At 46.7% G+C, this 26,963-nt stretch overlaps 1 protein-coding gene across 1 annotated transcript in view; it reads right to left on the bottom strand.

Moving 5' to 3' along the window:
* Positions 1–26,963, bottom strand: part of CEP128 (centrosomal protein 128) — a 437,566-nt gene that overhangs the window by 409,746 nt on the left and 857 nt on the right. The gene's annotated exons all lie outside the window — the stretch shown is intronic.

Raw genomic sequence — 26,963 nt, 5'->3', positions numbered from 1 at the left:
CTGTAAATAGTTGATGTAATAAAGAGCCAGTTTAGTTTAATAAAAATGGAGTTCCACTCTTGCCAACTCACAATTTTATCATGAGTCTCATGATAACTAGTATGTAGTCTTAAAAATCTAGCTTCTGAATTCATATGATTACATGAGAATTTGGGCTTTAATTTTAAAAAGAAAAAGAAAATTGCTAGCTATCGTGGTTGCAGAGAAAAGCTTGAAAACATGAACCCTAAATGATCAAAATCCAGAAGATCCCCAAAAATGTATTACTTTTTAAAATGTCCTTGTTTTAGGGGCCTGACTTGTGATTTTTTTAGCAGTTGGGGTTCTCTACACTGGAGTCCTCTCAGATTATTTCCAGCATATACGACACACAATATCCCTTGTTGCTTCCAGGTGAGTTTTAAGGTACACCTCTACCCCAATATAACATGACCTGATATCACACAAATTCATATATAATGCGGTAAAGCAGCGCTCCGGGGTGGGCAGGGCTGCTCGCTCCAGTGGATCAAAGCAAGTTCGATATAACGTGGTTTCACCTATAACACGGTAAGATTTTTTGGCTCTCGAGGACAGCATTATGTCGGGGTAGAGGTGTATTAATAAACTTTGCAAAAAACTGTATTACCTACAGATCCCCAAAACCTTTAGTGATATTTAGAAGTAGATGTGGACTTGAGATACACCTGGCTATGCTGAGGAAGACTAGGCCAGAACAGAATGTTAGGCAAGCTAATGTATGGCCAGGTCTTTGAAACTAGAGTTCCCAGGAGCATGAGATATAGAAATAAAAACCCAGTCTGAGGTTTATTTCAGGAAATTATTTTGGTTAAATCATCCTTGACAATGCAAATGCCAGACCTCTGCATTCCTGCCAAAAAACAAAACAAACAAAAAACCCCCACATGCTATACTGTAAGCAGACTCCACAAAACAAAAAACACAAACCAACACTTATGTATTCTCAAAGCCCAACAAATTTAAGTAAATGGCTTCTGATGTTCATTTCTGGTTAATTCTCTCCTGTGAATATATAACATTGCTCTCTGTGGGTCAAAACCCAACCTACTCAGGTATGCATCATTTTTTGGGTCCAGCCCTTCCACTTTTTGTTTTAAATGTACAAACAAAACAACTTTTTTATCATATAAAGCTTAAACAGGTTCACACTAGGAAAAAATACATTATGAAAAAATACCCAAAATCATACCACTTCTTCCTTCATCTGAGGAAACACAAAAGTTAAGACCTCAAAAGCTAAGCTCTGCAGTGTCTGAATGTGACAAAAGTGGTTCCTGCCTTGGGTGCCCTCTTGCAGTAGGCTACCACCTGACACACACATACTTGCCTTAGTTTCCCCTTTCTTCTGCCCACGAAAGGAGTATAGTCTCTCAGTGTCCAATACAAAGCCCCCCTTTGGGCATAATTTATTCATCTACACCAGTTCAATGACTCCCCTGTGGAAGCCAAGAAATAATTAATAAAGGTTTGAAGGGATCTTAATGTGTTAGCTAATTTAGCAGGAGTTAGGCTCTGATCCTAATGCTGTGAGATATGTAGAAATAAGATAATGTGGTACAGAGTGAATTGTGTGAAAAGTCATTACGGCCTTGTAAAATGCAGCCTTGTTTTTGTTCTAGTATTGAAGACAAATAAGATAGCGAATAGGCTTATGTATAAACAAATGCAAATGTTTTCCTTTAATGTCTCCAGGATTGCTAGAAATTGTCTGTAACAAAGGTATAAAGGCTTGATGTAATTGTTTACCAGTTGAGAGACCTGTCCAGGACTGGGGCGACCCTGTGTCCTATGGCACTCTCTCCCTCCATTGTAATTACTGGAGAAAATAATAAAGTATTTGATTTTGCTGCACCCAAACAAAAAGCGAGAACTGAGTTTTTCTTCGACAATTTGGGGGCTCGTCCGGGATGGCAACGCCCACGGACCCACAGACGGCTACTACGGATCATTCCCCTTCGAACCCCATGGCGCCACATGAGAGGTATGAGACCTTTTGAAATCTCTATTGGGGTATCGGAGGAGGACTTTCCGTGAGGACGTCTGTCTCTGATGGGCTCACGCCATCTGAACTTATTGACTGTGCAGCAGGATCAGATGCAAAGTGGTATTGGGGAGAGGCCCCAATAAGGTTAGTTTATAGCAGTACTGGGAACTGCTGAGTTGGCCAAGGAAATGCATAAGGTAATGCATAAGGTAATGCATAGGTAAATGCATTAGAATGCACCGGTGCTGAGGGGTTTTTACCGCCTCAGGAGGGGTTGTCATACCGCCTCATGGTATTGGTCCGGACCAGGTAAAGATGCATCGTGGTTTAAAAAAAAAAAAAAATTTAAAAAGAGATAAAAAGGTTAAAAAAAAGGAAGAAAAAGAGGCCTTGGGGTGTGTGTGTGTGTGTGTGTGTGTGTACACCAGTGTGAGTGGCTGTTACCGGGCTAGCCCGGTAACTAGTGGATCTTTAGGAGATCCGACCCACGGTGGGCTGACTCGGCCAGGCATTGTCCGGCGAGGAAGCTGCCTGGGTCTAGGAGTGTGTGAACCCATCTTCCCTCCCTTTTCCTTGTGAGTCTCTCCTGTGTGAGTGCCCTGTAGGGAAAGATCCTTAGTTTCTGAGCCGCTAGCGCGGACAGGGCACCCTCTGTGTGTGTGTGTAAGTGGAAAATGGGTAAGGGACTGTCTAAATATTCCTCCTCACCCCCTAAGGGTACCCCAGCATATTACATGTACGTACATTATGGTCCTAAAACCTGCAGGTATTTAGCGAATTGGAATCTTCACACGCGTGAAAATCCATCTAAATAATGCCCATTAGAAGGTACCTTCAATCTAGATAAGATCATATATCTCAGAGGAGCTTTTAATCAAAAAGAAAAGCCTCTGACAATTTGTGAGCAATTTGTCTAGGAACGGGTTAATTTGGAACTCGGCTAACCCCAGAGATAAAGAGAAAGCTGCTCTGCGTACAAGGTCAAGAACCAGCACAGACTATGCTAAGTGCAAAGAAACTGTTTTCAGCCCCAGCTGGTTGTGAAAAATAGAGGCAGAGGCAAACCAAAGGCAATACAAGTTACAGAACTGAAATTACATTTGCAAAGCTTAACTTTCCAGTGAGATTCAGCAGTGTGCTTCTGCGACCCTGTAGCTGGTATGGCTCGGTGACACTGGAAAAGCCATAAGGCAGCTGACCTGAACTGGAATCTCTGAAAGAGACACCGCAGGAGACTCCAGGGTGTAAAAGAACAGCCATCCCAAGAGCAGAAGCATGTTGAAAATTCTGGACAAGCTGTATACAGGTTAATCTCCCGTCCACCTATTTCCCTTCTCTGAACATAATGCACAGACGTGGCCAGTCTGGATATGTGTAAGTATTAAAGTGGCTTAAGGCTTGGAGCATTCATATTTTTCCTGAGTGATGTGGGAGTGTTCCCAACACTCACCATTGTTGTTTTATTATTTTTGATGAAGCTTTAAAATTTGGTTATATGGTGTGCTTTCTCTATCCACCCCCCCCACCGTCCTGCAGTGTCAGTTTGATCACCTGACATATGAGGGATAAATTAGTAACAGGAATTTGTCACAGTTTGGTGAGCAATTATGTCTGGGGGAGCCCTGCAGAATTTACACCATATATCTCTTTTACCCTTGTTATTTTATGTTTGTTTTGTTTGGTGCTGTTGGTGTTATTTGTTAAGAATAGCATGATTAAAGGTGAGCCCTAATAGAATAAGGAAACACTATCTGGTTTAGTTCTGTTTTGTTTTACCGGTTACTGTTGTTTTTCTGCTCTGTTCATTTGGGCGTTGGGTGTGTGAGCGGAACTGAACTTCTCGTTCGTAATTCCTCAGAGTGGAAGCCATGTGTGCGATGAAGCTCTGAGGTTGTATTGAGATCTTTCTGTCCCGCCCCCTGTAATGGACAAGGTAATAGAAGTAGAAAAATCTGGCTTAGACTGTAATTTTCTCTGCTTTCTGTGTAATTTTCTTTTCTGTTTAAGTGTCAGCAGACAAATGGGTGAGTCTCTGGGTAGACCCCCTAAAGGGGTTTGGATTGTGTGTTGAGTAAATGGCCTTTACGCAATGGCCATGTATTTTTGCCCAGGTGGCAAGCCTTACTAGGGAGGACTCGGGTAGTCTTGTAAGTAAAAATGTTTTAGGGAAAAGACCAGAAGGGTGGGGACTAGTTGTGAAGCCCACCCTCCTAGCTAAACTGGTCGTGGCACAAGTTGTGCCTATGGAAGGGACGGCTCAGCAAGAAAAAAGGATCGGGCCCAGGCGGGCAGGCAACAGACAAAGAGATTGGAAAACGGGTTGGAAACTTTTGAGGGTGTAGTGGAAAGAAGGAGTAAGTGAATATAAGCATGAGGATTTCAAATACTCAGGAGGATATTTGGAATGGTGATTTGAATTGGTAAAGTGGCTTTTGGAAGGGAGTTGCTGGAGGGAACAGCAGTTGAACTTTGTAAAAATGCTAAAGAGAACAGTTTTGGTGTCTTTGACATGTTTGTAAATAAATTCAGGCAAATAAATTATTAGATTGTAATAATTTGGCTGTGAACAATTTTGTTAAATTAGTTGAAGGATGTATACAGTGCTATGTAATGAAAATTTTATTAGGCTCTACAGGCACTTTCAGTGTTTAAAAGCAGGAGTTAAAAGGAAAAAAAGCAAGCCAGAAAGCATCTGTGTTACTGCAAATTACCTAACTGATAAGGTAGAGGCCGCTGAAACCAGGGCTGTCTAAGAAACACATACGAGAAATATGGGATAATTCCTCTATTTTGCCTGAAATCAACAAGGGTATTTGTATATTTTAAGTAATGATTAGCTGCCCAGAAGGGGTAGACCTGTTTTTGTCTTTCAGATAATCAAAGAAAACTAATGCCAGCTGCGCTGCATTCACCGTACCATGATTTACTGGCACAGTAAAAATTATGTTATGTGTTCTATGTTCTGTCTTGTGGTGTTTGTCTCGTGGCCAGAATTGTTGTGTTTATTATTTTCATGAGATGGTCTGATTTGAAATCAAGCGAAAATGTTGCATTGAAATGCAGATACTTGTTTTGTTCACCTTAGAATACAAAGTGTTTGGTTACATCAGAAAAATGTGATATACTAAAGTCTAATACATTTTCTTGAGTAAGAGAAAGAAACTACATTGGCCAAATCTTTTAATTGAGAATTGTTAAAATTTGCATACTGCCAGTCTTTGGAAGCAAGGACATGACAAGTTAACCCACTCCCCATATTGTACAAGGGATCCTTCTGGCTACCTCAGACTTTTAGCCAGAGGGCTGGGGATGGTGGATAGCTATTGGACTAGAGGTTATATTCAGTGAACTTCTCAAAGTGGGTGTGCTTGTCCTGGCTTGTTATTCCAAAGTTCTGTAATAAGGTTATTTTAGTGAAAGGGTATATGTGGCATACATTGAATAATAAGACTTATGTACTGTATAACAGTAATGTTTATGTGTTCATGGTATAAAAGCAGGTGTATAAGTAAAGAGTAGAAGTTTCCTTTGTATGTTAAAAAAAAAAAAAAAAAAAAAAAAAGCCAAGAAGGGAGAAAAAAGAGAATAGCTAACATGCTCAGTCTAGGAAAGGGGGGATGGTTGCTGCAGTTAAACGAGGTTGGTGTGCAGCGGGCAGCCCACCCTCCTCCTTGGGGACCTTTTGTAAATATTCAGATTGATTTTATTTCAATGTCTAAATGTTGTGGTTATGGATATGTATTAGTTTTAGTTGATGTATTTACCAATTGGGTTGCAGCTTTTCCCTACAGGAAAGCAGATGTCAAGACTGTTGTGAAATTTTGCTTAAAGATTTTGTGCCACGTTTTGGCATCCCTGTGAGTATCAACAGTGATCGTGGAACTCATTTTACTGGACAGATTGTAAAGGAGTTATGTGCAGCTCACTGCCCTCACCACCCACAGTCTGCTGGGACAGTGGAACGCCAGAACGGGATTTTAAAAAAATAAACTGGCCAAGATTTGTGCTGAAACAAACTTAAAGTGGCCAGATGCCCTTCCTTTGGCACTGATGAGTATGAGAGCCATTCCCAATCGAAAGACTGGACTCAGCCCTCATGCAATTTTGACACAACGCCCACTGTGACTACCAGCTGCACCCCCACTTACCCCAGCTCAGATGGACATTCATTTGATGGATAACATAATGCTTAAGTATTGTCAGGCACTAATGAAATGTGTTAAGTCTTTTTATACACAGGTGAAGGAAGCACTACCGAAGGATCCTGTGCAACCTTGCCACTCCTTGAAACCAGGAGACTGGCTCTACATGAAGATCCATCAACGAAAGACTGCCTTGGCTCCACGCTGGAATGGCCCTTTCCAAGTCCTGCTGGCTACCAACACCGCTGTGAAGTGCCAAAGACTGACTGCCTGGACCCAGGATTCTCACTGCAAAAAGACCCCTCCACATCAGAAGAATTTTCCTATTGATGATTAGCCTATTTCTTCTTCTAGCTTTACTGTGTTTCTGGACAGCAGGGAAAAAGGACAAGGTGACGTGCTAGTTAACCTCTCCCTTGTCCACTGACAGACCAACTGTGCCTTTAGACTTTTCTAGAAAAAGCACAGCCATTACAGGGTGATATGTGCTGGCAACCTCTCCCCTGTAGGATGCTAAACCACAATTGTTTTGGGAAAGAAGAAGAAACACTCACTCCACTGACATTGCCAAAGTCCAGGAATTTGAGAACAGGACATTGAGAACTGACCCTGGTGAAGAAACAAAGAAACAAAGAATTGTACGAAGACTTATACACTGACAGGAAGAAGTTATGGGACCCATGCTTGGGGATGTGGTATTAATTGGATTTTGGGGTTTGATCTACAGGCTGCGCCCTGTGTTTTGGATAAATCCTTCAGGATGTATTGCCCTCCCTAATTGGATTTTAAATGAGATTGCCCTTATCAGGTTATCAAATCACTTCTACATACCCAGATTGCTCACAAGGGGCTGCCATTAGATTAGCACAACAGAGGGCCTGGGTTATTTCCTCTGGAAAGAAAGAGAACTGAGCAGATCCCTGTGGGCCAATATCTTAAAAGCCAAGAACATGATAAGAAATTGGGCCAACTGGAACAGGCTACTAGCCTTATTCTTGAAACTCAGCTATCTTAAGTACAGGCTGGAGTTGGTGAGTTACATATCATTTTCACCCTTAGTTCTATGACCCAGAAGTTACTGACAGAGATGGTATTGAATATCACTGAGGCTGGGAAGGCATTGCAGTGGGATCTAGACCGGACTTGGCCCACTGCCCTTACAGACGCTTCAGGAGTACCATCTGATCTGTGGTCATGGAGACATACTTGGACACTTTCTGAATGGAAGTGTGGACATTCACAGTGCTCCTTCCAAGCATATGGACCGGTTAGGGTGGGTGTGGGCTCCCACATACCGAATCCTGCTGGGTCCATGGGGAGGATGCCTGTGGGACTGTAATTGTTTGCCGAGACATCTGGGAAATTAGACCACCTGGTATATCCAACTGCTTTCTGGACAGTACCCATAGAATAACACCTGACATTTGGATAAGAATAGAGAGTCAATGGACATTTTGGCCGTTAGAACCACCACAGCTCAGTGTATCTATAAACTGAAGCCAGGGGAAGTTGTCACTGTTTATGACAATATTTGTTGAGAGGGTGGAGGTCAAGGAACTACCCTGATGGGACACCCATTTTTTTTTAAGCTAATGATAGCTATGTGTACGTTGATGCCACCACTTTACAAGATATATATATTAATCTTACCACTGCTGCAGGCATTCATATCATTTCCTGGCCTGCAGATAGAATGTTGCAAGTAGCTCTTAGATTTCAGGTATATTTTCATTGGACTAGAGTAGTGCCTAATCGGTTTCAGAATTTGCTTTCATTGTTACCAAAAGTTCAAAAAATCTCTAAGTTGCAAGGGCAAATTCACATGCTTCAAAATATATATCATGCTAAAAAAAATGCCTTTCATACAGCTTATAAAGTGTCTACTAAGTATAATGTATTGTGCTTTGTTACCAAAACTGTACAACAACCCCATTATTTTATTCCTATGGGAATGTTATTGTTTGTAGTGTTGTTAGTTGATGTAAAATTATGTTGTTGTTGTTGTAAAAAACACCTAAGGTTAACATGTCTGCTGTAAACTCTAAAATCCATGGTTTAATGCAAATTAAGATTTAAAGTATTTGTTGTACTAAAAGTACAAAAGGGGGGAGTGTGGAAGCCAAGAAATAATTAATAAAGGTTTGAAGGGATCTTAATGTATCTTAGCTAATTTAGCAGGAGTTAGGCTCTGATCCTAATGCTGTGAGATATGTAGAAATAAGATAATGTGGTACAGAGTGAATTGTGTGAAAAGTCATTACGGCCTTGTAAAATGCAGCCTTGTTTTTGTTCTAGTATTGAAGACAAATAAGATAGCGAATAGGCTTATGTATAAACAAATGCAAATGTTTTCCTTTAATGTCTCCAGGATTGCTAGAAATTGTCTATAACAAAGGTATAAAGGCTTGACGTAATTGTTTACCAGTTGAGAGACCTGTCCAGGACTGGGGCGACCCTGTGTCCTATGGCACTCTCTCCCTCCATTGTAATTACTGGAGAAAATAATAAAGTATTTGATTTTGCTGCACCCAAACAAAAAGCGAGAACTGAGTTTTTCTTCGACACCCCAAAACCTCATGAGATCATTCTCCACAACAAACATAAAGCAGATAAAGCAGGGGTTCCCCACATTCCACTCTTCACAGACATCATCTTCAAGTCACCCACCCAAGAGTCAAGAGCAGCACTTTGTCCCCAGTTCCTTTTTTACCCTTGATCCAGAGTCTCACTCTCTAGGCCTTCCTGTCTGAGAGTGACTGGTCTTCCCACAATCCTTCACCCAAAGGATTCCATTCCTCCAGGCGCCCTACCCCTGTTCAGAAGAATCCACCCTCTTGCAACAACCCTCTTGTTTCTAGGTTCATCTTCCCTTGATCAAGATAGATCTTTTCCTTTCTTAGGGACCTCTGCCAAAGCCGTTTGCTTATCAGGAGACCCCAACTTTTGTCAATTGTCACCAGCAGTTTTCCTCTAAGCTCCTCACCAGCAGCTCACATTTAGTGCTTTCCTTCAGGTAATTCTTTTCCCGTTACTTCCTGGCTCTCCAAGTTTCCAACTCACTGGATTTCCCACTTTCCCTAACTTGCCCTTTCTTAATCCTAACTGGGGGAGCTGGGGATGGCAACTAACCAGCCACAGATGCATTGGCTGTCTGGCCACATTCCTATTAAAAGGCCCATATCACCCTGTGACAATGAGGAAGTGCCCACACAGGGAGAATTCTTCAGTAAAGAGTAGAATAAAGTCCTATTTTCTGTCTAATCCAGGGATCAGCAACCTTTGGCCCATCAGGGAACTCCGCGGGTGGGCTGGGATGGTTTGTTTACCTGCAGCATGTGCAGGTTCAGCCAATTGCAGCTCCCACTGGCCGCGGTTTGCCGTTCCAGGCCAATGGGGGCTGCAGGAAGCGGTGTGGGCTGAGGGATGTGCTGGCCGCTGCTTCCCACAGCCCCCATTGGCCTGGAACAGTGAACTGCGGCCAGTGGGAGCTGCAATCGGTTGAACCTGCGGATGCTGCAGGTAAACAACCCGGCCCGCCAGCGGATTTCCCTGACGGTCCACGTGTCAAAGGTTGCCAATTCCTGGTCTAATCAATCAACATATACCTCTACCCCAATATACCACTTATATCGAACTTGCTTTGATCCGCCAAAGTGCGCAGCCCCGCCCCCCCGGAGCACTGCTTTACCACGTTATATCTGAATTTGTGTTATATCGGGTCACGTTATATCAGGGTAGAGGTGTATTTCTATTCAAACTTAGGCAATATTATGAAAATAAAATAAAATAGCAGGTACCTGACTCCACTGTTCTCCACCCCATTGCAGAACCCTAGTAGGTGTGATGTCACCAACATAATACATACTGGGGCACATGGAGAGCAGGCACTGGCAATGCTAAACAGAAGGACTTATAAAATATAAGAATTTGTTACCAATTATTTGCTGGATTTTCCACCCTGCCGTGACCACAGTCCTTAGGACTTTAAACGAATGACTAAATCTGGATTTTTTTTAAGCGTTTGCAGGTCATCTTAAAAAAAATACATCTCCAAACTTAAATCTGGATTTAGGGATAGGTATGTATACTTCAGTCAAAACAAAAAAAAAGAAGAAGAAATATCAAAATGAACCATTTCAGCACTAACGAAATGTCTCATTTTAATTTTTCAGGCTAGATTCACAGGTGGGATTTAAGCACCAAAAACACCGGTGGGGGAGTGCTGTCCCCCATCTTTATAACCTTAAGCTAGGTTGCGGGAGAACCAAGTATGAATCCCCACTTTGAAGCAGGTGCTTGAACCCAAGTTGCTGCTCTCTCATGGGTGGGTACTCTCAACACCAGGCTATTAAGTATTTGGAGCGGGAGTGCTTTTTAATCTCACCTGTTAAAGCTGGTTCACTTGGTATAAAATACTTGAATAGTCATTGGGCCAGAGAGTGAGAGAATGACTTTATAGCCCAGTAGTTAGAGCACTGGGAAAGGGGAGACACTTGAGTATTCAGTGGAGCAGGGGCTGGAACACAAGTATTTATAAAAAGTGGGAAAGCTTCAAAAGGAGAGATTGAGTGCCTAACTCCAGAATATCCTATAGCCTGGCCGTTAAGACATTTACCAGGAAGAAACATTAAGCTGAAGTCTTTGCTGTAGGCTGGGGATTTGAACCTGGATTTCCCACATCCCAGGTGAGTGCCCCAATCACTTGGTCAAGGGGTAGACTGATTAATTTCCTTTATCTTAAAAATAACAATGAAGCACAATTGGTGAGGTAATCTTTTATTGGATCAACTTCTGTTGGTGAGAGAGACAAGCTCTCGAGCTATACAGAATTGCATAAAAGATATTATCTCATTTCTCCCCCCGCCCTTGTCTCTCAAATATACTGGGACCGACATGGCTACAACTATGCTGCATACAAAATGAAACATTTCATTTGACTGAAACTAAGTTTTTCTGACTCTTATGATTCACCAAAATCCTAGAACCATAGACAGGGTCATGTAGTCTAGCCCCTGCCACAATGCAATATTTGTTGTGTCTAAACCATCCAAGACAGATAGCTATCTAGCATCCTTCTGAAAACCTCCAGTGAAGGAGCTTCCACAACCTCCCTAGGCAGTCTGTTCCACTGTCCTACTGTTCTTACAGTTAGGAAGATCTTCCTGAGATTTAATCTAAATCTGCTATGCTGTAGTTTGAACCCATTGCCTCTTGTCCTGCCCTCTGTGGCATGAAAGAACAACTTTTCTCCATTTTTTATGGCAGCCTTTCAAGTATTTGAAGGCTGCTATCTTGACCCCCCCTTAATCTCCTCTTTTCCAAACTAAACATACCCAGTTCCTTCAGCCTTTCCTCATATGGTTTGCATTTCATCCCTTTGATCATCTTTGTCACTCATCTCTGGATCCTTTCCAGTTTCTCCACATCTTTTCCATATATTAGTGACCAATATTGGACATAGAATTCCAGCTGAGGCCTAATCAGCACCAAGTAGAGCAGTACTATCACCTCCCATGACTTGTATGCTATGCCTCTGTTAGATGGCTTATTCTTTCACCTTCTCACTTCCCTGGTCCTTTTCGCATGAACAGAGAGCAACAATACCCGAAGTCCGAAGGTGCAAACAATTCCATGTTTATTGGGGTGAACTTCCAGCAAGCTTAAACCCAAGTTCCTTTTTCCTTATTTTCAAATCCCAACTTACTTCCTGTTTGCCCCTAATTTATATAGTAATAGTCTCAGCTATATCTTAACCAATCATTTTACTGAAATTTACCTAACCAATCCTAACACTGGGGTGGGAAGAGGCAGGGCAGGGCCTGGGCCTCATGGACTAGACAAGCAGTCTGAGTTATGAAGTTCAGCATGTATGATTCTTTGCTGTGAGTAGTTGGGAAGAACGTTTGTTAAAAGTGGCAACGTATTTTGTATGAATAGTTACTTTAAAAAGTTCCTGCCATTACAGCTATGTTGATAGACTGTTAGTGTAGATCATCATCAGTGTTACTGACCATATAAGGAATAGTTACAGGTGTTTATATTTTATTAAAACCCCTCTTCGCATTACAGTTTTAAAATAGTTAATACATTGACTTTTAATAGCATACTATATTACTCTTCCTTGTATGAAATTGTTTCAGTGATGCGGCCCTCAGGCCAATGTATTAGTCCTGATGTGGCCCTCAGGGGGATTTGAGTTTGAGATCCCTGGTCTATGGTAACTTCGCTAGTCGTCCAGTCACATGTTGGTTTTGTGAGAAGACTGAAGCAAAGGAGGGATTGAGCAGCTCTGCCTTCCTGTTGTCTTCCATTACCAGCTCACCACCTCCACTGAGCAATGGACCCACATGGTCCTAGTTCTATCTTTGTTTGTCTGATTTGTTTGAATAATCCCTTTTGTTCTCACTAATATTTCTTGCTAGCTGTAACTCCTTCTTTGCCTTGGCTTTCCTGGGTTGTTTTGGTTTTTTGTCTCTACACGCTTGCACTATTCCTATGTGTAAGGGGACTGTTGCCCCCTTACTAACATTCAGTGGGGGTGTTTGGTTGCTAGCTCCCAGCACTAAAAAGGGAGCGGTCGATGGGAAATCAGGAGCCTGAGGCTGACAGTCTCCAGGAACAATGTGGAGAGGCCAGTGCTCCAGGTCAGCCTGATTGACAGGGCGGGCAGGCTAATAAAGGAGTCAGGAGGCCAGGGGGCTCCCGTCCTCCGTGTGAGCTGGATTTGTCTGAGTCAGATGGAGTGGGGCCGAACTAAGGAGAGAGAGCAGGGCCCCAAGCTAAGCTGATGGGAGCGGAGCTGCAGCCCAAAAAGGCCAGACAAGCAGCCCAGGAAGCAGATGAGAGCTCAGAGCAGAGTCACAGAAGCAGCCTGCAGAGCAGCCCTGCCCTGGGAGCAGAGTGGTAGCAACTGGAGCCAGAGAAGCAGTCCAGGGAGCTGAAGTCAGAGCAGCAGCAGCAGCCGTGCTGAGGCAGAGTGGAGCTGGAGCTGGAGCAGTCTGGAGCCGGGTACGGTGAGCAGCTGGGGAGAGCGAGGGGGACCCCAGGCAGTGGGCCCAGCGCAGGGAGATACCTCAGCCAAGAGGCCCTGCAGGCCAGACTGGGAGGGGGATCGTAACCCTGACAGGGCGGGGGTGACGCTGGAGAGAAGGGTCCTGCCACCCAGAGCCTGAGAGTGTGTGGCCGCCAGAGCAAGTGTCCGACCCACAGCATCCCTGCAGCACAGCCAGGACCTGAGAAGGAGGCCTGGGACCTACAAGGAACAGACTGTGAACTGCCCTGACCTTTCAGAGACACTGTTTGTGATGTTCCCTGCCACAGAGCAGGGTGATGTGTTTTCCTGTAACCTTTCCCATTTTTCCTTATTCTTTTTTTAAATTAAGTGTTAATTAAATAACTTGTATTTGCTTTAAATTGTATGATGTGATCAGTGGGTCAGGGATGTGCGCAGTGCAGAGAGAGTACCCCGGAGTGGGGACACCCTAGCCCCTGTCCTAGGTGACCACAGCAGGGTTGGGGGTCGAGCCCCCTAGGAATCCTGGGCCCAGCCTTGTTGGGGTTACGAGGACTCTGCCAGACAGGAGAGTGGAAGGGGAGTCCTCAAGGGCAGGGAGGCCTCTGGGTAAAGGAAGTGGGAGCGAGGACTCAGATCCTTTCGCTAGCCCACTTCACTGGGGTAGTGCAGAAGCCAGGAAAGTTCCCCACAATAGCGGGACCATTCCCCCGCTTACATATGTAAACTTCCTTGGTGACATGCCACTCCTCCATTTTCTGTATGAATTCTTTTTGGGTATTAGATAGCTAAAAAGCCCCTGTGCAGTCATGTTGGCCTCCTGTGGCTCTTCTGACCTTTCCTCTGTATCAGCATAGCTTGCTGTTTAGCCTCTAATATTACATCTTTTAGGAACTGCCAATCCTGTTTGACTCCTTTTCTTCCTGTTTGGTCTTTTTCCATGAGACTTTGCCTACTATTTCTCAGAGTTGGCTGAAGCCTGCCTTTCTGAAGTCCAGTGCCTTTGTTTTGCTGTTCTCATGTCCTCCTTTCCATAGGGTCTTTAATTCTATCAGACCCTCCCAAGTTCCTTACCACTTTCACCTTTGCAACTAATTCATCCCTGTTGGTCAAAACCTGTTTCAAAATGGATGACCCCCTAGTTGTTTCCTCAAATTTCTGATTCAGAAAGGTGTCCCGTACACATGCTAAGAATTTGCAGGACATATTATGTTCTGCTGTGTGTCAGAGAGACAGGGCCGGCTCTAGGTTTTTTGCTGCCCCAAGCAAAAAATTTTTTGGCTGCCCCCCCCCGCCGTCCCCAGACATGAGCCCCCCCCTGCCCACCAGTGCCCCCCACTCACACCCCCTGTTGCCCCAGCACTGGGCTCCCCCCCAAATGTGGGATCCGCTACCAGCACACTGCAGCCGAGCCCTGGCCCAGCTGCGACTCTGTCCCCATGCAGGTGGAGCTGCTGGGCAGCACGGAGCGGGAGTACTTCCAGGTGGCGGCGCAGCTACGGGGTGGCGCAAAGAACACGGCCCCCTCCCTGGGCTTCGCAGCACTGCTTGTGGCCAAGGTGGATCAGTTCGCGCTCACCCCCGACATGCTGGCGGCCGAGGACCTGGAGAGCCCCCTGGACCTGCCGCTCTTCAGCCTCACGGTGCCCTGGCCCAGCCCTGGCACGAGGGAAGGCAAGGATCTCCGGCTGTGGGGCTACCTGCTCAGCACCGACGAACCCAGCTGGCCGCTCACCTCCTCACACACTCCAGGAGCCCCTCGCTGCCATCGCAGCCCGGGCTCGGCTCCAGGAGACCCCGTTTCCCTCCCTCCCCGGCTCCTCACACACACTGGGTAGGGCCGCCCAGAGGATTCAGGGGGCCTGGGGCAAAGCAATTTTGGGGGCCCCTTCCATAAAAAAAAGTTGCAATACTATAGTAACATGTATTTGGAAATGTAAAAAATAACTAGTGAAAATTAATTTGTAATAATTTGAAAATACACCAAATACATTATTTAAAAACGTTAAATGCTTTATTGGTCTGTATACATTTGCAATTACATAATGGGCTGTTGCTGGGTGATGGTGATGGTTGGTGCCAATGGGCTGTCACTGCCTGGAGGTGGTGCTGCTGTTGCCCAGGGCTGGGTGGGGAGCTGGGCTCTGGGGGGTGCCCGGCTCACAGGGGCTGGGCTCAGGACTGTGGGGAGATGGGGTCGGAGGTTGTCTGGCTCAGAGGGGCTCGCCTCAGAGCCGGGGGTCTGGGGTGGGGGGGATGGGGTCGGAGGGTGCCCAGCTCAAAGGAGCTGGGCTTGGAGATGAGGGTCAGGGCTGTGGGGGGATGGGGTCGGGGGGTGCCCGACTCAACAGGGGCTGGGCTCGGAGCTGGGGGTCTGGGGTGAGGGAGATGGTGTCGGGGGGTGCCCACCTCAGAGCAGCTGGGCTCAGAGCTGGGGGTCAGGGCTGTGGGGGGAATGGGTACAGGGGGGTGTCCGGATCAGAGGGGCTGGGCTCGGAGCTGGGGGTCAGGGCTGTGGGGGGAATGGGGTGAGGGGGGTGTCCGGATCAGAGGGGCTGGGCTCGGAGCTGGGGGTCAGGGCTGGGGGGGAATGGGGTCAGCGGGGTGTCCAGCTCAGAGGGGCTGGGCTCAGAGCTGGGGGTCAGGGCTGTGGGGGGAATGGGGTCAGGGGGGTGTCCGGCTCAGAGGGGCTGGTCTCAAAGCTGGGGGTCAGGGCTGTGGGGGGAATGGGGTCAGGGGGGTGTCCGGCTCAGAGGGGCTGGTCTCAGAGCTGGGGGTCAGGGCTGTGAGGGGGATGGGGCTGGGGGGGTGCCCAGGTCCGAGGGGCTGGGCTTGGAGCTGGGGGTCAGGGCTGGGTGGGGAGGATGGGTTTGGGGGGGTGCCCACCTCAGAGGGGCTGGGCTTGGAGCTGGGGGTCAGGGCTGGGCCTGGGGGGTAATGGGGTCGGGGGGTGCCTGACAACCACCTCCCTGAGACCCCCCAATCCAACCCCCCCTTTCCTGGCCCCTGACCGCCCCCCCCACAGAACCTGTGCCCCCTCCCTGCCCCCTGAGTGTCCCCAGGACTCCCTGCCCCTTAGCCAACCCCCCGGCCCCGGCTGCTTACCCCCGGCTCACCGCACACCTCGAGAAGCGGCCCTGCCCAGCGAGGCAGCCGCATGGCTCCGGAGGGGGCTGAGCTCTTCCCCGCTCAGAGCCGCGTGGTCAGGGGGCGGGGCTGCGAGCTCCGGGCTGAGCTCAGCTGCCTCCGCTCAGCCCGGAGCTCGCAGCCCCGCCCCCTCACCATGCGGCTCTGAGCGGGGCGGAGCTCAGCCCCTCCCCCCCCAAGCGGCTGCAGCGCTGTTTAGGACCCGGGCGCGAACAAGCGGAGGAGGAGCGGCCCGTCTTCTGCAGCCAGGTGGGGCCGCGCTACCGGTAAGGGGCCATCCCTCTCCCCCAAGCGGAGCCGGTAGCGCGGCCCTGCCCTGGCTGCAGGGGACGGGCCGCTCCTCAGCTCGCAGCGACGGGAAGAGCTGGGGCCCCAGCCTTTTGCCGCCCCCTATATTTTGCCGCCCTAGGCACCAGCTTGTTTTGCTGGTGCCTAGAGCCGCCCCTGCAAGGAGATGACTCACCAGCACAGCATCTCCTGTTGGTCATCTCAGGAATTAGCTCTTCCAGCCCAGAGCACCCTCTGTAGGCTGGTGTCTCGCCTGCCACTGCCCCCCCTGTGTCTCTCCCAGACCCTAGTGCCCTTTGCTCAGAGGTTCTGCTCACCACAGTACCCCCTCACTTTGGGTCTCCCCTCCTAGCAGAACCCCCAACCCTCTATCCCCACCCTGCCTCAGTGGCTACTGCCAGTCTCCATTTAGCCCCCACTCACTGGGGCTGACAGCAGTCTGTAAACCACTCATCATCAGCAAGGCAGGGGTTGGACCAGCTTCCTCTGCCTATATCTGGGCTGCCCCTCTGCAGCCCCAGCACCCTTGTGGGCCCATAACTCAGCCTGCAGCCTGGGGCTTTGCTAGGCTGGAGCTCCCCAGCTCCCTCTGCCCTTCCCCTGCACTGCACCACCTCAGGCACCCTGCTCAGCTCCCAGGCAGCCAGACCTTTCCCTGTCAAAAGCTAGAGAGAGAGAGTCTGTTTGTTTCTGGCCCTCAGCCCTCTTATAGAGCCAGCCGTGGCCTGACTGGTGCGTGGCCCCAGCTGCGGCTGCTTCCCCCAATCAGCCTAGCTTTTCCCTGCCACAGCCCTCTCCCAGGGATGTTTTAAGCCCTTTGGGGCAGGGGCGGGGTGATCACCCCACTACACGCTGTTCCAACAGATATAAGGGAAGTTAAAAAAAAACATTAATATTAGCTCATATGTGTTAACTAATCTTGTTACCTGCTTGTAGAATGACTCATCCACTTCCTCTTCCTAATTTGGTGGTCTGTAATAGACCCTCACCATAACATCACTACTGTTTTCCCTTTTTATCCTGACCCAGAGACTCTCAATAGGTGTGTCTCTCACTTCCTCTTGGACCTTGGAGCAAGAATATACATTTTTGACATACAGTGCAACACCTCCTTCTTTTTTCCCTTACCTATCCTTTTGGAACAAGCTATACCCCTCAATGCTGGTACTCCAGTCATGGGAGTTGTCCCACCAAGTGTCTGTAATGCTAGTTAAGTCATTATTTCCTTCATATACCATGACTTCCAGTTAATCCTGCTTGTTGTTCATGCTTCTTGCATTTTATATAGGTATCAAAGACATTTTGAAGACTTCCCTGTTACTTTTCTTCTTGACTTTTTAATGCAGTTGTGATTTCTAGTCTCTTCTCCAGAAATTAGCCCCTTCCGCTTGTCTACATCTACTTGAGTCTAGATTGGCTGGATTTTTGTCACCATCCCCCATAGGACCTAGTTTAAAGCTCTTATCAGGTTAGCCAGATGATGTCCAAAGATGATTTTCCCAGTATTTGATAGATGGAGCCCATCCCAGCACAATAATCCTCTTTCCTGGAACATCAGCTTGTTGTCAGAAAAGCCAAAGCCCTCTCAGGGACACCACTTGCACAGTCACTCATTTACTTCCACAATTCAACGGTCACTGCCTGGGCCTTTTTTCTTCAACAGGGAGGATGGACAAGAACACCACTGGGGATCTCTGTCCACTTGTTCCATATTCAATCCTGTTAGAATCCAAAACAGTTCAGAAATGCAGGATCATTCCTTTAAATCAGTATTTGTAGATCTTGCTCACAGAAGACAATCTGAATAGTGTCTTCACCCAGGTGGGTCCTTCTTTGATGAAGAATAAGCAATGCAGAGAGTCTGAATTCCCACTGTTGCTTAATGGCCCTTGCTTTGAAGTTAGCCCCTTCTTCATTTACATTACCAAAGGCTTAATCTTCATTTAATGAGTTACTTAGTTACAAGGCTATACATAATGCAATTGCCTGCCTTTACATTATAATAGGGATAGGTAAGTGAAAACAATCCCAGTAGCATTTTGTTAATGTTCATGCATTTACACATTAAGTAAATTCTTATCTTAATACTTATACACACTTTTGATCTAGGGTTAATTAAGTACAGGGATATACATTATATATAACTGATAGCAATCATCAGACAAGTCAAGACAATATTATTCACATTTTCTTTGAACTAAGTTAACACTCGAGTGAATAGTACTCTAACATTTCTTTAATATTAATATACTAGTGAATTGTCCTATTGTGCTGGTCTGTCGGCATCACACCGCTTAACGTCATTCTTGGCAGTATCGTTTGTGCCCATGTGGATAATTAGGAACAGGGTAGCAGTCCAAGGGTTCGATGAGTCTCGGCAGAACTTTGGTTTGGGTCAAACCAAAGTCTCTTCAATTTTTCAGAACTGTCAGGAAACAAATTCAGTTATTTTATTTGCACAGTTCTAATTGTAATCTTGTTTGTTCGGAAAGCTGAGGAAGAGATTTTTCTTTCCCTTTCACTTCGGCTTGCAGCACTGTGACGTTCCCCTGGTGTTAGCTGGACCGGTGATCTGCTAGGTCACTCCAATCCTCGACTCTGGGAGCCAGCCTTACCCTGCTTCACTGTGAGAACCCGAACTCCTGTGCTGTTCACGCACAGCCTCTAGCATGTAAGCTGCTCCCAGCACGTGTACAAGCTTTTACCAGGCTTGTTATCCCAAGGGGAATCTCTGACATGCTTCAAACCAAACACACTGCTTCAGGTAGAATAAACTAACACATTTATTAACTACAGAAGATAGATTTTAAGTGATTATAAGTCAAAGCACAAGAAGTCAGATTTGGTCAAATGAAATAAATACAAAATGCATTCTAAGCTGATCTGAACACTTTCAGTGCCCTTCCAAACTTAGATGCTTCATACCACAGGCTGGCTGGTTGTCCTTAAGCCAGGCTCTCCCCTTTGATCAGCATTTCAGTCGGTTGGTGGCGGTGTCTGTAGATGGAGGTGGCAGAGAGAGGGAGCATGGCAAATCTCTCTCCCTTTTATCATGTCCTTTCTTCCCTCTTGGCTTTGCCCACCCCCTTCAGAGTCAGGTGAGCATTACCTCATCATAGTACCAAACTGACCAAGGGAAGGGGAGTGACTCACTCGAGAGTCCAACAGATCCTTTGTTGCTGCGTAGGCCAGTGTCCTTTGTTGCTGTGAGGCTGGGCTGGGTTTGTTCTGTACATGCCCTGATGAGGTGTGAACTGCCCCTCTGCTCTTGGAGAGTTTTTGCCTGGGCTTGTTTTAAGCCATGAGGACACATTTTCAGCCTCATAACTGTATACATGAAATTACAAACTATAACATAACATTATTATAACAGCAATGCTCAGCTCATCATAAGCCTTCCGAAGACACTCAATATGACAACCTTTACATTGGATACCACACAATCATATTATAAGGATGAACATGGGGCTGCAGGGTGTTCCCCCGTGGCACAGAGTGTCACACCTGCCCCCTTTGTTTACTGCAAGAGGATTAGTCACTGACTATCTCAAAGGAAGTTTGTGTTATAGTTCTCTTGTCATCCAGTCATTAAGGCCATGAGGTAGCATGCCTCAGTTTCCCCATCCACACACAGCAAACCAGGTTTGTTATGGTTTCTCTGCTGTGATAAGCTTTAAATCTGTTTACAGGTATTAACTGAGAACTATCGTTACCATAAGGTTTAACATCAGTAACAAAATTCTTATCCCAAAACTTAACATTAATATCAAAAATTTTATCACAGATGGCAATTTACAAATATCTTTATGATACCACACCCTCTGTTCAGACAGTCTGGTTTGCGGTTGGTTCGTTCATTATCCATGGTGTTCTTTGACTCTCTCCCGTGTAATCCGTGACTGGCTTTTCTTTCCCTCCAGTATTCCCCTCTACCTGAGTTCTTAATTTAATCATGTTTCTGGAATTTTGATATCTCAGGGTATGGCAAGATAAAGGTCCAGGGGGACCCTGCACATTGGCTGGCCCTTCGGGGAATAATCTCCCAATCCCAGGACTGTACATATGCAGAAAATCCAGCTCCCTTTTTGGCATTGCCCTGTGTTTCCCCCTGCCAGCACTGAGTCCTTTCCTGCCCTCTAGAGGGCTGTGATCTGTGCTCTCTGGGCTAGGTGTGTTTACCTTTTGATCAGATGCAGCTTTCCCATAATTGCTCCCTGTCTCTCACCAGCCTGGGGGAAAACACCCCCCCTCTCTGTCAGTTGGGTCATTTGTATTCTGGCAGACTACCACTTGGCAATTTCCTGGTCCCAACTCCTCTGTTATCACAGTCATTGGAGCTGCATCTTGATTTAAAGAGACAGAGTTACGTTCCAAAAAAATTTCAGAAATAGCATCCTGAAAAACTGAGACCTGGATTGGGGTACCCTCCATCACCCCTTTCTCTGTCCCCAAGAAGACAGCTGTGTGACTGCTCCCCTCCAGGAAGTCAATCACACAGTTCCCTCTCATAACCTGAGTCACAGGCTGAGTGCCTGGGTGCAAAGATGCTAACTCAGCCATTCTGTCCTGGGCATCCTCTCCCAAATGACCAGTGGGTAGACATTTCTGTACCCCCATTATTCCTTCCTCAGTTTCCCCCTCTGAGCACCCTCCTTAGACACATTTCTCTGTGCTCCCTAGGAAGCGTTCTGTCCCTTGTTCTGCAAAACTCTGCCAGCTAACAACTGGGACGGTTTCCTTCAATACGGACACCACCTCTCCTGCCCCAGCACCTGAGGGCATGTTGTCTTCTGCTGGAAAGGAGTTAGTCTCAGTCCCTCCCATACTTGGAAGCACACTATTTCCCTGTGTTACAGAGTCCCTGGAATCCTCACCCACCTCAGTGGTTTCTGAGATTCCCTGCCCCTTCCCTGGGATAACCTCTGGGACACATTTCTCTATGCTCCCTAGAGCCGGATCTATCTCTGGTTCATTTGCAACTTACTGGCAGCTAACAACCTGGACAGTTCTCTCCCTGGTAGGCCGGGGCGGCTCCAGACCCCAGCACACCAAGCGCGTGCTTGGAGCGGCATGCTGCGGGGGGCGCTCTGCCAGTCGCCGGGAGGCGGCTCCGGTGGACCTCCCACAGGCGTGCCTGCGGAGGGTCCGCTGGTCCTGCAGCTTTGGTGGAGCATCCGCTGGCATGCCTGCTGAGGTCCACCGAAGCTGCGGGACCAGTGGACCCTCCGCAGGCACGCCTGCGGGAGGTCCACCGGAGCCGTGGGACGAGCAACCGGCAGAGCGCCCCCCCCCGCGGCATGCCGCCCTGCTTGGGGTGGCAAAATGTCTAGTGCCGCCCCTGTTGGCAGGCATTACACCCCCATCCCTGCCTGATGTGGTATTGCCTCCAGCTGCAGTGTAGGAGTTGGTCTCAACCTCCCTCCCACCTGGAAGCATATGGCTTCCCCCTGCTGCAGAAGAATCAAGGAGACTCTCTTCCATTCTCTCAGCAGTTCCTGAAACTTCACCCTTTCCCTCGGGGGTTCCAGCATAAAACTCCCTCCTGAAGCAGGCAAATACTTTAAACTGAACTACACCGAAAAAATCATTACCAAGGAGCAGGTCGACTATGAGGTGTTCCATTGCCCCCACAGTCAAAACACTTTCCAAACCTTCCTAAACCACATGGATTTTAGCTAATGGTATGAGGAATCTGCTTTCGCCCACCCTCACAATCTCTGCCATTAGGCCAGGTAACATACTGGCCTTTGGGACCACATTCTGGTTAAGCAGAGAGATCTGGGCCCCTGTATCCTTCTGCCGCAAGTACTCCCTGCCATTAATTTGGACAGCCTTAACATGCTCCATGTCTGGTTCAGCAGAGGCTAATCTCACAAAATCAATCTGATAGTTTTCAATTGCCTGGGGGGGTTCTGTGTTGAGGACAGCAGAATTAACATGAGCTATTGGTTGCCTGCTTCCTCCTAGTACAGGGCATTTGTTCCTCAGGGTACATCTACACTACGGGATTATTCCGATTTTACATAAACCGGTTTAGTAAAACAGATTGTATAAAATTGAGTGCATGTGGCCACACTAAGTACATTAATTCGGTGGTGTGCGTCCACGGTCCAAGGCTAGCATTGATTTCCGGAGCATTGCACTGTGGGTTGCTATTCCGTAGCTATCCCATAGTTCCCGCAGTCTCTCCTGCCACTTGGAATTCTGGGTTGAGGTCCCAGTGCCTGATGGGGCAAAAATCATTGTCGCGGGTGGTTCTGGGTAAATGTCGTCAGTCACTCCTTCCTCTGGGAAAGCAACGGCAGTCAATCATTTCGCACCCTTTTTCCCTGGATTGCCCTGGCAGACGCCATAGCATGGCAACCATGGAGCCTGTTTTGCCGTTTGTCACTGACACCGTATGTATACTGGATGCCGCTGACAGAGGCGATTCAGCAGCGCTACACAGCAGCATTAATTTGCCTTTGCAAGATAGCAGAGACGGTTATCAGTCGTTCTGTACCGTCTGCCATTGTAAATTGGCAATGAGATGACGGTTACCATTCCTTCTGTACTATACTGTCTGCTGCTGTCATGGGTGCCCCTGGCTGAGGTCGGCCGGGGGCGCAAAAGACAAAAATGGGAATGACTCCCCGAGTCAATCCCTCCTTTACGGTATCTAAAAATAGAATCAGTCCTGCCTAGAATATGGGGCAAGTGTACTAGAGAACCAGTGTATCAGAGAACCAGAGAGCACAGCCGCTCCGTGTCAGATCCCGCAGATATGATGAGCTGCATGCCATTCACAGGGGGTGCCCCTGCAACAACCCCACCTGTTGATTCCCTCCTCCCCCAGCCTTCCTGGGCTACCGTTGCAGTGTCCCCCCATTTGTGTGATGAAGTAATAAAGAATGCAGGAATAAGAAACAGTGACTTGTTAGTGAGATAAAATGAGGGGAAGGCAGCCTCCAGCTGCTATGATAGTCCAGACAGGACATTAAGCAGTGAGGGGGAGAGGAGCCCAGCATCCCGCTGCTATGATAGTCCAGGCAGTACAGAATCTTTTCTTTACACATGAAGGGTGGGGGCTGATGGAGCTCAGCCCCCTATTGCTACGATGAAGATGGTTACCAGCCATTCTGTACCATCTACTGGGAATGATCAGGAGTTTTTACCCAGGTGCCCCTGGCTGACCTGACCTGAGGCCAGCCAGGAGCACTCACGGGCTGATGATGATGAGGACGGATACCAATCATATTGCACCATCTGCCACCAGTGAGGGGGAAAGAGGATACTGCAATTGAGTGCCGCAGCATCGCGTCCACCAGCAGCATTCAGTAGACTTAGGGTGACATTTAAAAGAGTCAAGAGAGGATTTTTTTCCCTTTTACTTCTGGGTGTGGGTGCGGAGGCGTAAATTGACGAGCTATGCCCTGAACCACCGCGGACAATGTGTTTGACCCTACAGGCATTTGGAGCTCAGCCAAGAATGCAAATATTTTTCAGAGACTGCAGGAACTGTGGGATAGCTTGAGTCCTCAGTCCCCCCTCCCTCCATGAGCGTCCATTTGATTCTTTGGCTTTCCGTCACGCTTGTCACGCAGCAGTGCGCTGAGTCCCTGCTATGGCGTCTGTCTGGAGATTTTTTAAAAATGCTTTGGAATTTCGTCTTCTATAACGGAGCTCAGATAGAACAGATTTGCCTGCCCATACAGCGATAACATCCGTATGGTCCATGCTGGAGCTCTTTTTGGATTTTGATTTCGGATTGCATCACCACCCATGAGAGGAGGAGGAATAGCTCAGTGGTTTGAGCATTGGCCTGCTAAACCCAGGGTTGTGAGTTCAATCCTTGAGGGAGCCATTTGGGGATTGGTCCTGCTTTGAGAAGGGAGTTAGACTAGATGATCTCCTGAGGTCCCTTCCAACCCTAATAACCTATTAAACCAATTTAATGCCACACTCATCCACTTTATATCAATATAAAGGGCTCTTTAAACCGGTTTCTGTACTCCTCCCTAACAAGAGGAGTAGCGCTAATATTGGTATTACCATATCGGATTAGGGTTTAATGCTCCTAAAACCGGTTTAAACATGTAGTGTAGACCAGGCCTCAGGTGATCAGTGGAATTACACTGATAGCACTTTTTGAGCACTTCTGCTTTTACAGGAGATTTGGGATGAGGAATAGAGGGATGTTTTGGGGTAAGAGAATGTTTAGGCTCCCAACCCCCTTCTCCCTTCTCAGGGGCAAAATGGGATCCTTCCTTTTCACTAGTTTTAAACACCTTTCTGTGGCCTGCCCTCAATAGACGTCTGAGTCTGTTCAAAGGCATCAACTAAAAAAAAAAAAAAAAAAAAATCAACTAAAAAGCCATCTCATCACAGTCTTTACATTTTTATCCCATGGACACTGCTTTACTTTGGCCTAATATATGCTCAAGAAATTATCTTGATCAACATGATCAAGCATTCCTTCCAAACTTGCCACCTCTTTACCCCTCACCCATTTTCCCAACAAATCTTTCATTTTGTTCACATATTCCCCATTACTCATCCCAATATCCCTTTTAAGATTCCTAAATTTAACTCTATATGTTTCAAGGGTGATCTGAAAATTTTGCAAAACAGTATTTTTAAATTTACAATAGTCTAAAGCATCTTCAATAGGCATTCAACTGAATGCTTTATGAGTTAATTTCACAGTCAGAGTAGGAACTCTCTTATCATCAGGGATTTCATGTATTACACACAGCCTTTCAAAGGTAGTCAGATATTCAGCAATATCATCCTCCTCAGGTATGCAGAACACAAGCATTCACATTTGTGGATTTTTGGAGTGATGGGAGTTGTTGGAGTCGGGGGCCTCTGGTTCTGCTTCTCTTTCTCTTTCTCTCTTTTTCTTTTATCTCCAGTTCTTTCATTTGCAATAATCTCTGGTGCTCCCTCTCCTTTCCTGCAACTTGCAGCCTAAAAAGCTCCAACTTCGCAATTGCATCACTGCTTTCACTCATTTTTCTGCTTTCTTCTTCTTACTTCCCTTTCCCGAAATAAGCAAACAGAAAATAACAAAACTGTGACTTCCTTCTGACTGTTCTTAGCCACTGCACTTAAGACTCACTTAAAATCACAAATATTAGTGCTTAAAGTGTGAACTCCACTTGGAATAACAAGCTGCACATACACCCTGCTTGCTGCATCACTATGACGTTCACCTGGTGTTAGCTGGACCAGTGATCTGCTTGGTCACTCCAATCCTCGACTCTGGGACCCAGCCTTACCCTGCTTCACTGTGAGAACCCCCACTCTCGTGCTGTTCATGCACAGCTTCTAACATTTAAGCTGCTCCCATCATGTGAGTGAGCACTTTTGGCCAGCTGCTGCTTGAATTGTGCAACCGAGTGACACTAGCCTATATGTCTGGTTCCAGATACAACCCTAAGAACTGCCGTCTTGCAGTGTCCAGTTATGCCTGCCTCTCATGCCTGGGCATTTAAGATGCTGATCATCTCTTCAGAGCTGTTAAGTGCCCTCAAATTTCAGGATCAGGCTCTAAATTCCAAAGGTAGTATCTTCATCACAAAAGATGATGTTGAAGCCAGAAATAATCTGGTTTGACTCCCAAGCTGTACCATCAAGGTTGGTAGTTGTGGGGTGGGAATTATTTGTATTGGAGACACAGACATGCTCCTCAACGTTGTTTGAGGCAATTTTGAGACTTTACATTCTCACTTTTTGTTTTAAAGAGTTAAGCACACATTCTGTGATAACCTATTCACAAATGTCAGATAATTCTTCTGCTTTGTAGGATGATTTTTATTTGTTAGGTATCTAATCCTTGAAGGTTCTGAGTACCATTTTTATCTTCCACTGACTTTAAGGACTGGGTCCTAAAAGACTTATCATTACACACACTTGGCTTCAGAGTCTATCCAGTCTTCCTTATATCCATGCTGGCCTTTTAAATGAAGGATGGACCATTGTTAAGTAGTATGTAGGTTCAACTTGGTTTAGATACGACTTGGAACATTTTTTCATATAGAAAATAGTTTCTTGTGGGTTGTCTTATACTTTTTGCATTCCTCTACATCAGAAACACCAGCAGGGGAGATCATCCCTCTATCAGTGCCAGGCTTGGTGGAGAAACAGAGTGGAGGTGGATGTGCCTACCTGATTCCAGGCCTGCTGGGCACCCTAAAACTGCACCATTGCAGCACCAACAAAACACCGGGGTAAAAAGACTCTAACCATTTCCTGTTCCACCCTCGGCATGCACACCAACTGCTCCTGAATTCCTCCGCACCTGGGATGTATGTGAGAGCAGGAGGGGGGCATGCAGCACACAGAGCCAATTCCTGTAGAAAGCCTCTTGAGCCAGAATGTTTCCTGA

Source organism: Mauremys mutica, chromosome 4 (genome assembly GCF_020497125.1).
Source record: "Mauremys mutica isolate MM-2020 ecotype Southern chromosome 4, ASM2049712v1, whole genome shotgun sequence".
NCBI classification, from domain to species: Eukaryota; Metazoa; Chordata; order Testudines; family Geoemydidae; genus Mauremys; species Mauremys mutica.
Note: the sequence above shows the minus strand (reverse complement) of the source record. Positions and strands in the feature narration are given on the sequence as shown.